This window comes from Herpailurus yagouaroundi, unplaced genomic scaffold, assembly GCF_014898765.1.
Source record: "Herpailurus yagouaroundi ecotype Mexico unplaced genomic scaffold, PumYag 188, whole genome shotgun sequence".
In the NCBI taxonomy this organism is placed as follows: domain Eukaryota; kingdom Metazoa; phylum Chordata; class Mammalia; order Carnivora; family Felidae; genus Herpailurus; species Herpailurus yagouaroundi.
In genome coordinates, this window is record NW_024412419.1 from 5,891,798 (window position 1) to 5,902,354 (window position 10,557).

At 44.8% G+C, this 10,557-nt stretch overlaps 1 long non-coding RNA gene across 2 annotated transcripts; it reads left to right on the forward strand.

The window, feature by feature from the left end:
• Positions 1-1,937: 1,937 nt before the first annotated feature.
• LOC121044059 (uncharacterized) lies at positions 1,938-3,498 on the forward strand. 2 transcript variants are annotated; one of them, XR_005797090.1, is made up of 3 exons: positions 1,938-2,191; positions 2,839-2,970; positions 3,191-3,498. It is a non-coding gene; the product is annotated as an uncharacterized LOC121044059 (long non-coding RNA). The 2 variants fall into 2 exon arrangements; XR_005797089.1 differs by having other exon boundaries at positions 1,938-2,970.
• Positions 3,499-10,557: the final 7,059 nt, after the last annotated feature.

A 10,557-nucleotide genomic window follows, 5' to 3' on the forward strand; every position in this document is an offset into this window, starting at 1 on the left:
CGGGTGCTTGTTAATTTCATCTCAAACAGGATAAATACCTGAGTGTGCTTCCTTAAAAATCATGCATATTGCAGGGCACCCCAAGTCAGGAAAATACTGGCCTTCTTTAGACAGAAAATGTACTTGAATGCTGAGTCCCGCCCAACCACTGCCCTACTGAAACAGCCTGGCACTCTATCTCATAACACGGTTTTCCGGAAAATGCCTTAAACCACATTAGAACCTGAACTCATAAATCAGAGCAAGAATAACTCCTACAGCAGCACCAGTAACACGTCAAAGATGCCAAATTCCTTACATCATCACAGGCGTGATAAACTCATCTGAGCTAGTAAGGTGTTTACAGATCCCAACTGCATGTGGAATAAATAAGGAGATTGCTCTCTAACCTTAGAGTCATTATACAAAGCTTTCCCTCTTTTTAAAAGTATGTTACAGTCATTATAAAAACCTGTACTCATGTGAAAAATTATTGGAAAATGCAAAAAGAAAAAGAAGAAAAATCACACTTGGTTCTCTGGCCCTCTGCTTTTAAAACCACATCGGGCTCATCCTGCATATAATCTGGGATTTCGTTTTTCTTTCTATTCAACATTATGCCTTTGGAAAGCTGTGTGACATTCAATGTTCTCTGAGGATATAAATGACAATTAGCTGACTATTCCCCTATTCTTGGACACTTAGCACCAATCTTTTGAGAAGAGAAATAACATGAGTAAGTGTAATGGAAATTTTGTTACACTGTTAAATTAAAAGCACAACATACAACTGGACACAATTTAATCTGAACTTTATCCAGTTGATTTTAGGCATTTAGCAAGATAATTATAAATCCTGATGCTATCCATTCTATTTCTTACTATCCAGAATCTTAATGAGCATGGTGCTCAATGCCTTCCTGACGCCCCTGATCAAGTTACTAGAAGCTATGGGGCAAAGAATGGACCCCGTGATATATTTCCCCAGGGGTTTTGCTCAGATGCATTTGAGTCCATTAATCAGTGGGTTTAAAATCCACCTAAGTCTTTTAACACCAAACTCAGACTTTTCCTTCTTATTCATGGGAATTTAATAAACATTTCACCAGGAGTTTACTGAAAGCTAGGTCGTGAACACGGCTACTGGTTTGCTAATCTAATGGCACCATCAAGAAGGACCTTTATTTAGTACACAGAAGAAATGTATAGGAATTCCTAATGATCACTTTTTACTTATACATATTCATGTGTAAACCATTATGATGTCAGTCAAGATAGACTGCTTGATGCTTTGTTTTTTAAAAAAAAAAAAAAAACAAAAAAAAAAAAAAAACAGAAAAGAACCAGACCAAGTGACACTGGCTCAGCAAAGACAAGGATAGCGGAACTCCCTGGGTCATCTCACAATTCCAGAATATTCAGCTCTCATGGCGCTTGCACAGCAACATGCACTTCTGCCCCAAGCAACAGGGAGGGGTGGGCTCCGAGTTGCCCCCGGCAAGTAGGTGCTGAAACCCAGAACAGACATACACCAGTTTACTCTGAACTTTCAGGAGGTGCAGCTCAATCCCCTGCCTAACTGTTGGGAGAACCAGGAATTGGGGAAAACGCTTCACGCCTAGCGCGCAGATCTTCTAGAACCATGTCAAGAAACAACGTCGTCTCCCCCTGTCTATAGATACTGGGATTTCCTTTGCCCCCACAAGAAAGAAGTCAGCTCGTCTGCCCTGGCATGTTCACAGTTACATGGCTGCTCAGATACTCCCAACAATAGTCTAAGCCAGGCTTTATGATATTATATGGACCCTGATTAATAATAAATCAAGTCCTGGAGACAAGGAGCCAGTTAATCAGTTAGGTTTGTTCTTGGTTGCAGAGAATGGATGTCTTAGGAATAGGCATATCATAATGGAATTCAAATCCCAGCTCTACATCACAATGGATGAATCATGTTGGGAAGTGTGCCCTTTCAACAGGTAGAAACAGAATCAAGGCCATCCTACACTATAAAATGAAGATAGTTATTGATTCCCTCCCGAACATCCTTCCCTCCTCTATGATTCACATATACAATATTTGCTCGGGACCACAGAGTTCCTCCAGGAGTGCTAATAACAATATGCCTGACCACAGTAACAAACACTCACGCGGGAATGTTATTAGACCTCGGGCACCGTTCTAAGTATATCTGACTTTCACAGAAGCACCCTGAGGTAAGTTCTACTCTTTGCCCCCTTCCATATGAGGAAACTGAAGCACGAGGAAGCAAAAGAGCCGGCCTCAAAACACACGACAGGTAGGGGGACGAAACCCAGACCACAGCACTTCGGCCCCCGAGGCCTCAGCCTCTTTCACTGCCCACCTGCATCATGCTGTGGTGCTTCAGGTCAATTACTGGTAAGTCTCAAGAAAATTACATCAGGGTCATCGCTGCCATTTACCGGTGCACATCTTGCCCAAGGCCACAAGTTGTGAGTACCAAATGGGGATTTGAACCTGGTATTGGACACAACTCCATAGCCATGGGTGTTTCCAGTATGTCAAGCCGCTGCTTGCTTTACTGTCATAAAACCTACAGACCAAGTGCTTTTTTGCCAGTAGGAACAATTTGTTTCTTCCCACATCGCCCTACTTTCCGTTGCATTTCACTCTCCAGCCTTCTTACAAAGAGCGCGCAAGCCCCAGACAATCGCTTCCTTGGGCCATGCAAATAATGTCTACTGCCTTGACCTTGCTTTGAAGATCTTTGTCTGCCTTGGGTTTTTAACTCTCCTCAGAGAAGTGATTTAATTCAGACCCTCTTTCCTAAAGAAACTTGAATCCCTGAAAACTGACACTCGTATTTCCTGTTATTTACCAGATTCTACGCTCTCTGGGTGCTAATTTGCCCTTGAGATATCCTAGCAGGCTTACGCCAAGCTCAACGGACCGAAGCCTCCCTTGTCCCAAGTTGGACCTACCCGTGGCGACACGTTTTGCTCGAAAGTTGAGGGTAATCACCTGGTTCCTCTTCTCTATGGGCATCTGGATGGTGGGCCTGGACAGAGGGAACAGCACTGGAGACGATCTCCATAGAAGAGAGCATCTCAGGGCAGCCCCACGTCAGTGGCAGGTGACTGCCATGACCAGGCTAATGGAGGACGTGGATGAGCTTCTCATTAACGGGTTGACTTTCAACCCAAGTTTCACCTAATATGTCTTTTTCCTTACAGAAACGTGGAGCTATTGCCATCACTGGCAAATCAGCTTTCGATGAAATATTCAAGACAGCTAGAAGCTAAGCAGGATAACCGAATTCACAACCATTTGCTACAGGACCATAATTTAATGGCAGCATTATAATTTGCTAAATACCATTACCGTGGCACCGGGTCCTATTAATCAAAAACAGGAAAAGCTGTACACAGCAATTTTTCTTTACTATTTGTAGTGGCTTATTACTGGTGCTTACCTCTAGAGTAGATGTTACCTTTTTAGCTTCCATAATCAAATACTCTAAAAATAAGTCAAATTTGATTACTTCCAAATTCTTAAAATCTAGTGCCTGCCTACTGAAGTAGAATTCCTAAATGTCTCCTTTGAAACATTACATTCGCCACATAAAATGGCAGCTCCCAAAAGAGCTACTATTTTTATAAATCAATAAGCAAGAAGAATTATGTACTGACAGGGCTGGAGGGGAAAGTGGGAGTGAGGGGTTCGTGTGTTTGGTCTAAATGGAACAGTGGTCTTGCAACGAAGGTAGCATTATCAGTTTTCAGAGACCAAACAACTGGAGTTGAGAGTGGTCCAAGGTCATCCAGTTAGTTTGGTGGGGAATCCAAGGTAGGAGCCCAGCTCTCTGACACTGGACCTACATGTTCTGTTTTAGTCTGCTCAGGCTATCCTAACAAAATGCCACAGACGGAGAGGCTGGCACAACAGACATTTTTTTCTCTCAGTTCTGGAAGCTGGGAAGTCCAGGATCGAGGTGCTGGCGGATTTGATACTTAGTGAGAGCCCACTTCCTGGCATACAGACGGCAGCCTTCTTGCTATGTCCTCATACAGTAGACAGAGGAGGCTCGGGAGGGGGGGGCCTCTTCTTCTTCCTATAAGGACACTGATCCCATCATGGGTCGTCTACCCTCATGACCTCATCTAAACCTAATTACTTCCCAAACACCCACATTGGGGGTCAGGGTTGCAACATATGAATTGTGGGGGGACATAAACATTCCATCTGTAACAACCTGTTTCTGTGGGGTGTCCCAATCCCAAGGTAGAGAAAACAGCATTTCTCAAGACACTGCATGAACCCACCCTAATGGACGTCTTCCTTCCAACATCGCTGATTAAATGACTGAAATGGGGGAAGTCCACAAACAAAAATGGTAACCTAGCCAAAGGCAGCTGGGCATCTTGTTCCTCTGAATGTCTAGGCAGGTGAATTTCTACGCCTTCCATTCCAAGGGAGGAGTTCTAAGTAACTACTCTTAGCTAATGTCTCTGTCTGTTACATAGTGATCCACTCTTTTGAAACAGAACTACTCAGATTTTGCATTTTAGAATTCATTTCGGAATTGTGAGTGTTCTACATACCTGCTCCTTGTCTGCATTTCCATGCAAATCTGCTTCCGGGAATCTCTTCCCACATTGAGAGGGATGCTCTCCTCTTCCCCACAACTCTCTCCCACACCCTTTCCTGACAGGACTCAGCCTTGAAAAAGTACAGGCCACATGCTTGGGGGCAAGGGTAGCACATTCTGAGTGGTGCCAGTCTCAACAATCTTGAGCAACACACACTATGTGTCCAAGGCACCATGGGCACAAACGTGTAACCTCTGGATTCCCAGGCCACCTCAACTTGTTATTAAAAAAGAAGAAAGATGGGGTGACATTATCAGTAAAATGTATACTTTGTGGGCCATTGCCCCTACTCCACAGTGCCGGAATCATCTCTCCCTGAATAGTCCTGTCATTTCTGGAAGACCACCGGGGGCCTCTACGAGCCTTTAGACAAGTTCTGTTGCCATCTGTATTAGCCACCACCCTCCTCCTGTCCAGCACCAAGAAGCCTTCATGAAAAAGCCAGTGCAGTCCGCCTAGAAAACATGGTAAGCAGCCCTTCACAGCCTCCAGGGCCACCTAGTTCCAAAATCTATCACAACCAAGGCCCGGGCGTCAGGTACCACAGGAAATGAACAGGGCACAGTTCCAGAAATGCCCCACACATAGCGTCAGGACCCGCATTTCCCCAAGTGAAAAACCAGGCATCATCTTCTCATCAGCCAAGAAAGGACCCACATCTCCCTTCCAGTATTTTCTACCCCACAGGCCATTCTCCCAGCTCCCCCTCCAGCATTCAGAGATATCCCCTTCTTGCCACACTGCCCACATCTCTTATCTCTGAAGCACAGCACACAATGTACATGCACCATTACTCACCCACCCTTGTCCCTGGGCCTTCTTGCCTCATGACTCACAGAGCAGCCAGTGTGCCTTGTCTTCCGGGAACCACCCCTGCTGGTCTGTCGTCTCTGCTCCCCCTGTCTACCACCCTCAGCACTGAGCAATGTCTCCTGGGTCTGGGTCATGCCCTTCTGACTGTGCAAGAGGTTCGGAGCCAGCTGGCATCCCAGGGTCCCACACCAGGAATGGGAGAAGGTCTCTCCCCACCCAAGTCACACTCTGTCAGCGAGCCTCCAGAGCAGGGCGGCCTGGACCCCACGGTGGCCCCGACCACACCGTCTTCTTCCTCACTACGTAGGGAAGGCCATCAGGCCGTGATACCACCTGGCTTTTCACACAGGCGACATGCTGTCCTCTCTTCTCTCTTGCACAGTTTCTGCTCTACCAAGATCATTCTAGAAGCATGAACGTAGCATGGACGTAGCATGAACTGGCATAGGGAAAAGCGGACCAAGACAGCTAGGGAAGGGAAATCACAAAGATACAGGTACGGATGCTATAGAGAGGCAGACTGAGAGAGCAAATGCAGGTTAAGGAAGCACAAACTAGACTTAAATTTAAATCTTGGTCCTGCTCCTGATTCTCTGTATGCCAACAGCCAAGTTGCTTAACTTTATGTCCTTAGTTTCCTCGTCTGTGGCGTGACAGGGCAGGACCCAGATGACTCTCAGAGCCCATATGACTCTGGAAGTCTAGGATCCTGAACCCCAAGATAATGCATTTAGAATAAAAGAGATAAAGTGAAGTCATGATGGTGGGGGAGGGGGTGAAGATAATCTCATTTATCAACAATTAGATGTTAGGAAGAATGCTGATACTGTTAATGAAGGATGTAACTGGCCACATATAAATGCACAAAACTAGGGGGGATTGTGTTCAGATAAGAATTTAATTATTAACCTTGAATCAAGATAAAAACCCAAGTATAAATCAGAATTTAGTAGGTGAAAAAAGCAACATTTCAAATCAAGAGAAGAATTCTTCAACCAGTAAGTGACATCAGAACAGTTACTTGGAAAGTGAGAGGGAAAAGCAGTCTTCAGCTCTTCTCTTACTCCAAAATGTTTGCAACAGGCTCACAGATCTAAACACATAAAAATAAGACAACAAAAGAAACGCAGGAGAAGAAACTGTGGTATTTTATAACCTTTAGGTGGAGCACGATTTTATAAATAAGTCTGAATAATAAATACACATAAAGGAAACATTACATATTCAACTTCAAATGCAGGTTTTATGTACATAAATATTTTGGTACAGCAGGAAAAAACAACAAACATTTTAAGACGAATGGCAAACTAGAAAAACTGTTTTCAAGGCATATGTTAACGATCGAAGAGACACCATCTGCACAGCACAGACCTAGGCTTCCAAGTCAGACAACCCCAGGACCCACTCGTAGTGTATCTTCTGTGGAGGCGGGAAAGAGGTCCCCTGGAGTTTTGCAATATCTAAGCCTAAACAATTGAAAAATAATCTCTCTGCAGGAAACGATGTCTTTGGAGCATGTTTGGCGAGAAAGGTGAGGCTGCTCTCTGGACAAGGTCTACATGGGCTGCAGTGCAGCGATGGAACCAATCAGCTGTACATGAGAAACGTACTTGAATTTGGGGGAGGGGGTTGCAGGTAAGAGGGACGAACGAACAGCTTAAGGAAAGAGGGCTGAGCAACATGGCAGAATGCTTGAACCCAAACAGAAGCATCAACCAGGGAAAATCTCCCGATGTTGAGACTAATCAGGAGGCTGTTAAGAAAAGGGAAATCTAAGGCATGATTTTATTTTATATGTTTTTTTAAATTTTTTTAATGTTTACTTATTTTTGAGAGAGAGAGAGAGAGAGAATGTGAGTGGAGGAGGCAGAAAGAGGGGGTGACACAGAATCCGAAGCAGGCTCCAGGCTCTGAGCTGTCAGCACAGAGCCTGACTAGGGGGCTTGAACTCACAGACTGGGAGATCATGACCTGAGTTAAAGTTGGAACCGACTGAGCCATCCAGGTGCCCCATAAGTCATGATTTTAAACTGCCTGCCAGGCTCTAGTGTGCGTGGCTATTGTTCTGGTAGAATGCCCCACCTTATTCTTCCCGAGTTGGGTGCAGTTGGCCACAGCCTGTCACTGTGCCAGTGGTACCCCCAGAGCCCAAATGTTGAGAGCGTCCTCCACCTACATGGGAGGTGCAGAAAAAGGCCAATGCACACACAGAAGGTGAAGAAAACGTAGGCAGTGAGAACCAAGGGGAAGCAGGAGCGCAGAGCAAGAAGTGACCAGGGCAAACGTAAACCTTCCAGCCTCGAGATTCCCATAGACACTGTGACGAATCAGCAAAAGGGATGGAAAGACCAAACCTACAGAATTCTTAAAGGACAAGATGACTCTTAGCAAACAGACATTGAAAGGCGGGTACCTAGTTTTTATACGAACCACACCGATAACAACAAAAAAATCAAATTAAAGCAAAGATCTTCTTAGCTACTATTATTGTCAAAATCCAGGTGTGTCTTGGGAAGAGTTTATCTCCCCACCAGCCACGGTGGACTTTTTCATACATGGGGCATTCACTAGGAACTTTAGGAAGAAAGACCTTAGTGGTGGGACCAAACTAACCCCAGACTAAAATCTGCTGTGTTCACCTTTTAAAAGCTTAAAAACAAGCCTCAAATACTTTTGCTTTCAGGAAGATTGAGGAGACATACTTTTCCCTATTTCTCCCACTAAGCACCACTGAGACCCTGAATATTATACATAAACAAACAAACCAGGACCCTGATGGGTAGAGAGAAGAATGCAGACCAGCTAGGGACCTTGGGACCCAATGACCAACATAAAGGGGGCCCCCGAGGTTTTCATGTTGCCTCGTATATCCCCGACCCAGAGCTGAAGAAGTCAGCAATACAGAAATGCCAATAGATGCCGACTCAGAGGGGTCTCGAAACAATCTGCTGTCTCTAGTCAGAGGTCCAGGAAAGAGGCAACCTAGAAAGACAGAAAACTTTGAGACACGAGGTGCTGTATTCTAGCCAAAGACCACAGAAAAAATTGTTGTCCCACCCCTACCCATGCCAACAAAGGCCAAGCTGGGGGCACTAGATTCCATCCTTACAAGCTATAATCAAGTGCCCACAAACCCTCACTGCGGTAGTGCTGACAGACAGGTGAGGCGGCCAGGATGCTCCTCACACCAAGTGGTAACGAGCCCTGGCCCCACTCCCCTGCCCCTGGGCTCAGCCTCCTCAGGGCCAGTCGATGGAGACCATGTGGGGCAAGCCTAGACTTCCACCCCACCCAGCAGTAACTAAGTGCCCCTCCCCACCACAGCACCAAAGGAGACCTAGCATACAGTCAGGAATTTCCCCAGTGCTCAGTGGTAAAGAAGCCACCTGCCCATAGTTCCCAACGAGGCCACCTGCCCATGATACCCAACAAGGCCACAAGAGGAGAGGCAGTGAGGCATTCCTAACCCCCCTCCCAGAGGCCAACCCCCCTCCCAGACGCCAACAGTAAAGAGCCAGAAACCCCACCCACACTCAACAAGAATGAGAAGCCCCTCCCCTACCCATGTGTCATGTGTAGTGACAAACCTGAATTTCTATTCCTCCCTCCCCTGACAGGAAAGAGGTGGTGTCACCCCCTTCCCCTGGAGGAACAGTGCTAGAGGAAGCCAGATAAAACAGAAGGTTTAAAGAGATCCAAGATCTCAAAATATAATATTCAAAATGTCTAGGTTCCTATCAAAAATGATTCATCACGTTAAGAAACAGGAGGATCTCTGAGTGGGGGAAAAAAGTCAATAGACTCTAACACCAAGATGACAGAGAAACTAGAATTATTTGACAAAGATTTTAAAGCAACCATCATGAACATGCTTCAAAAAGCAGTCATGAACATGCTTGAAATGCATTTAAAAATAGAAAGCCTCGGCAAAGAAACAGAAGATATAAAAAGGAACCAAGTGGAAATATTTTAACTAAAAAAACTACAATAACCAAAATAAAAAATTCAATGGATGGGCTCAATCAGAGACCAGAGGAGGAAGAGGAAAGGAAATCAGTGAACTGAGAGGTGGAACACTAGAAACTACTAAATCTGAACGAGAGAGCAGAGAGACTACAAAAGGAAAATGAACAGAGTTGCAGAAACTAAAGGGATAGAAAATAACACTTAACATTCATGCCATGGTTAAAAAAATGGACCAACAACCTTAACAGGCACTTTTACCAAAGAAGCTATAAAGATAGCACCTAAGCCTAGAAAAAGATGTTGCACATCACATATTATCAAGGAAATGCAAATTACACACCAACGAAATGCCATTGAGACGCCTATGAGCTTGGTCAAAATCCGGAACACGGACAATAACAAATGCTGGTGAGGATGTGGCAGCAGAAACTGGCATTCGCTGTCGGTGGGAATGGAGAGTGGTGCAGCCAGTTTGTACGACAGCTATGCGTGTTCTTACAAAACTAAACCCACCCTGACTCATGATCCAGAAATCATGCCCCTTGGTATTTGCACAAAGGAATTAAAAACTCATTTCTATGTAAAAACCCACACATGGGTATTCATAGCAACTGAATTCATAATTGCCAGAACTTGGAAGCAACCAAGAGGTCCTTTGGTAGATAAATAAATAAATAAACCAACTGTGGCACATCCCGGACAATGGAATAGTATTCAGTGCTAAAAAGACATGAACTCAAGCCATGAAAAGACACGGAAGAACTTTAAATGCATGTTACGAACTTTAGAAAGCCTACCTGAAAAGGCTGCAGACCATCTGATTCCAGCTATATGACAAAACTATGGAGACATTAAGATGGTGGTGGTGGGAAGAAACGAATAGGCAGAGCTCAGAGGAATTTTAGGACAGTAAAAAAAATACTCTGCATGATATTAAAGTGATGAGTAGATATCCCTATCCTTTTGTCCAAGCCCAGGATGCACAAAATGGAGAGTGGACACTAGGGTAAACCACAGACTCGGGTGACTACGATGTGTCAACGTACACGTGGAAATGTACACAGTGGAAAAAATGCACCAGCATGGTCAGTGTTGTTGACAACAGGTGAGACTGTGCATGTGCGGGGACAGTGGAAAAGAGAAACGTCTGTACCATCTTCTCAATGTTTTTG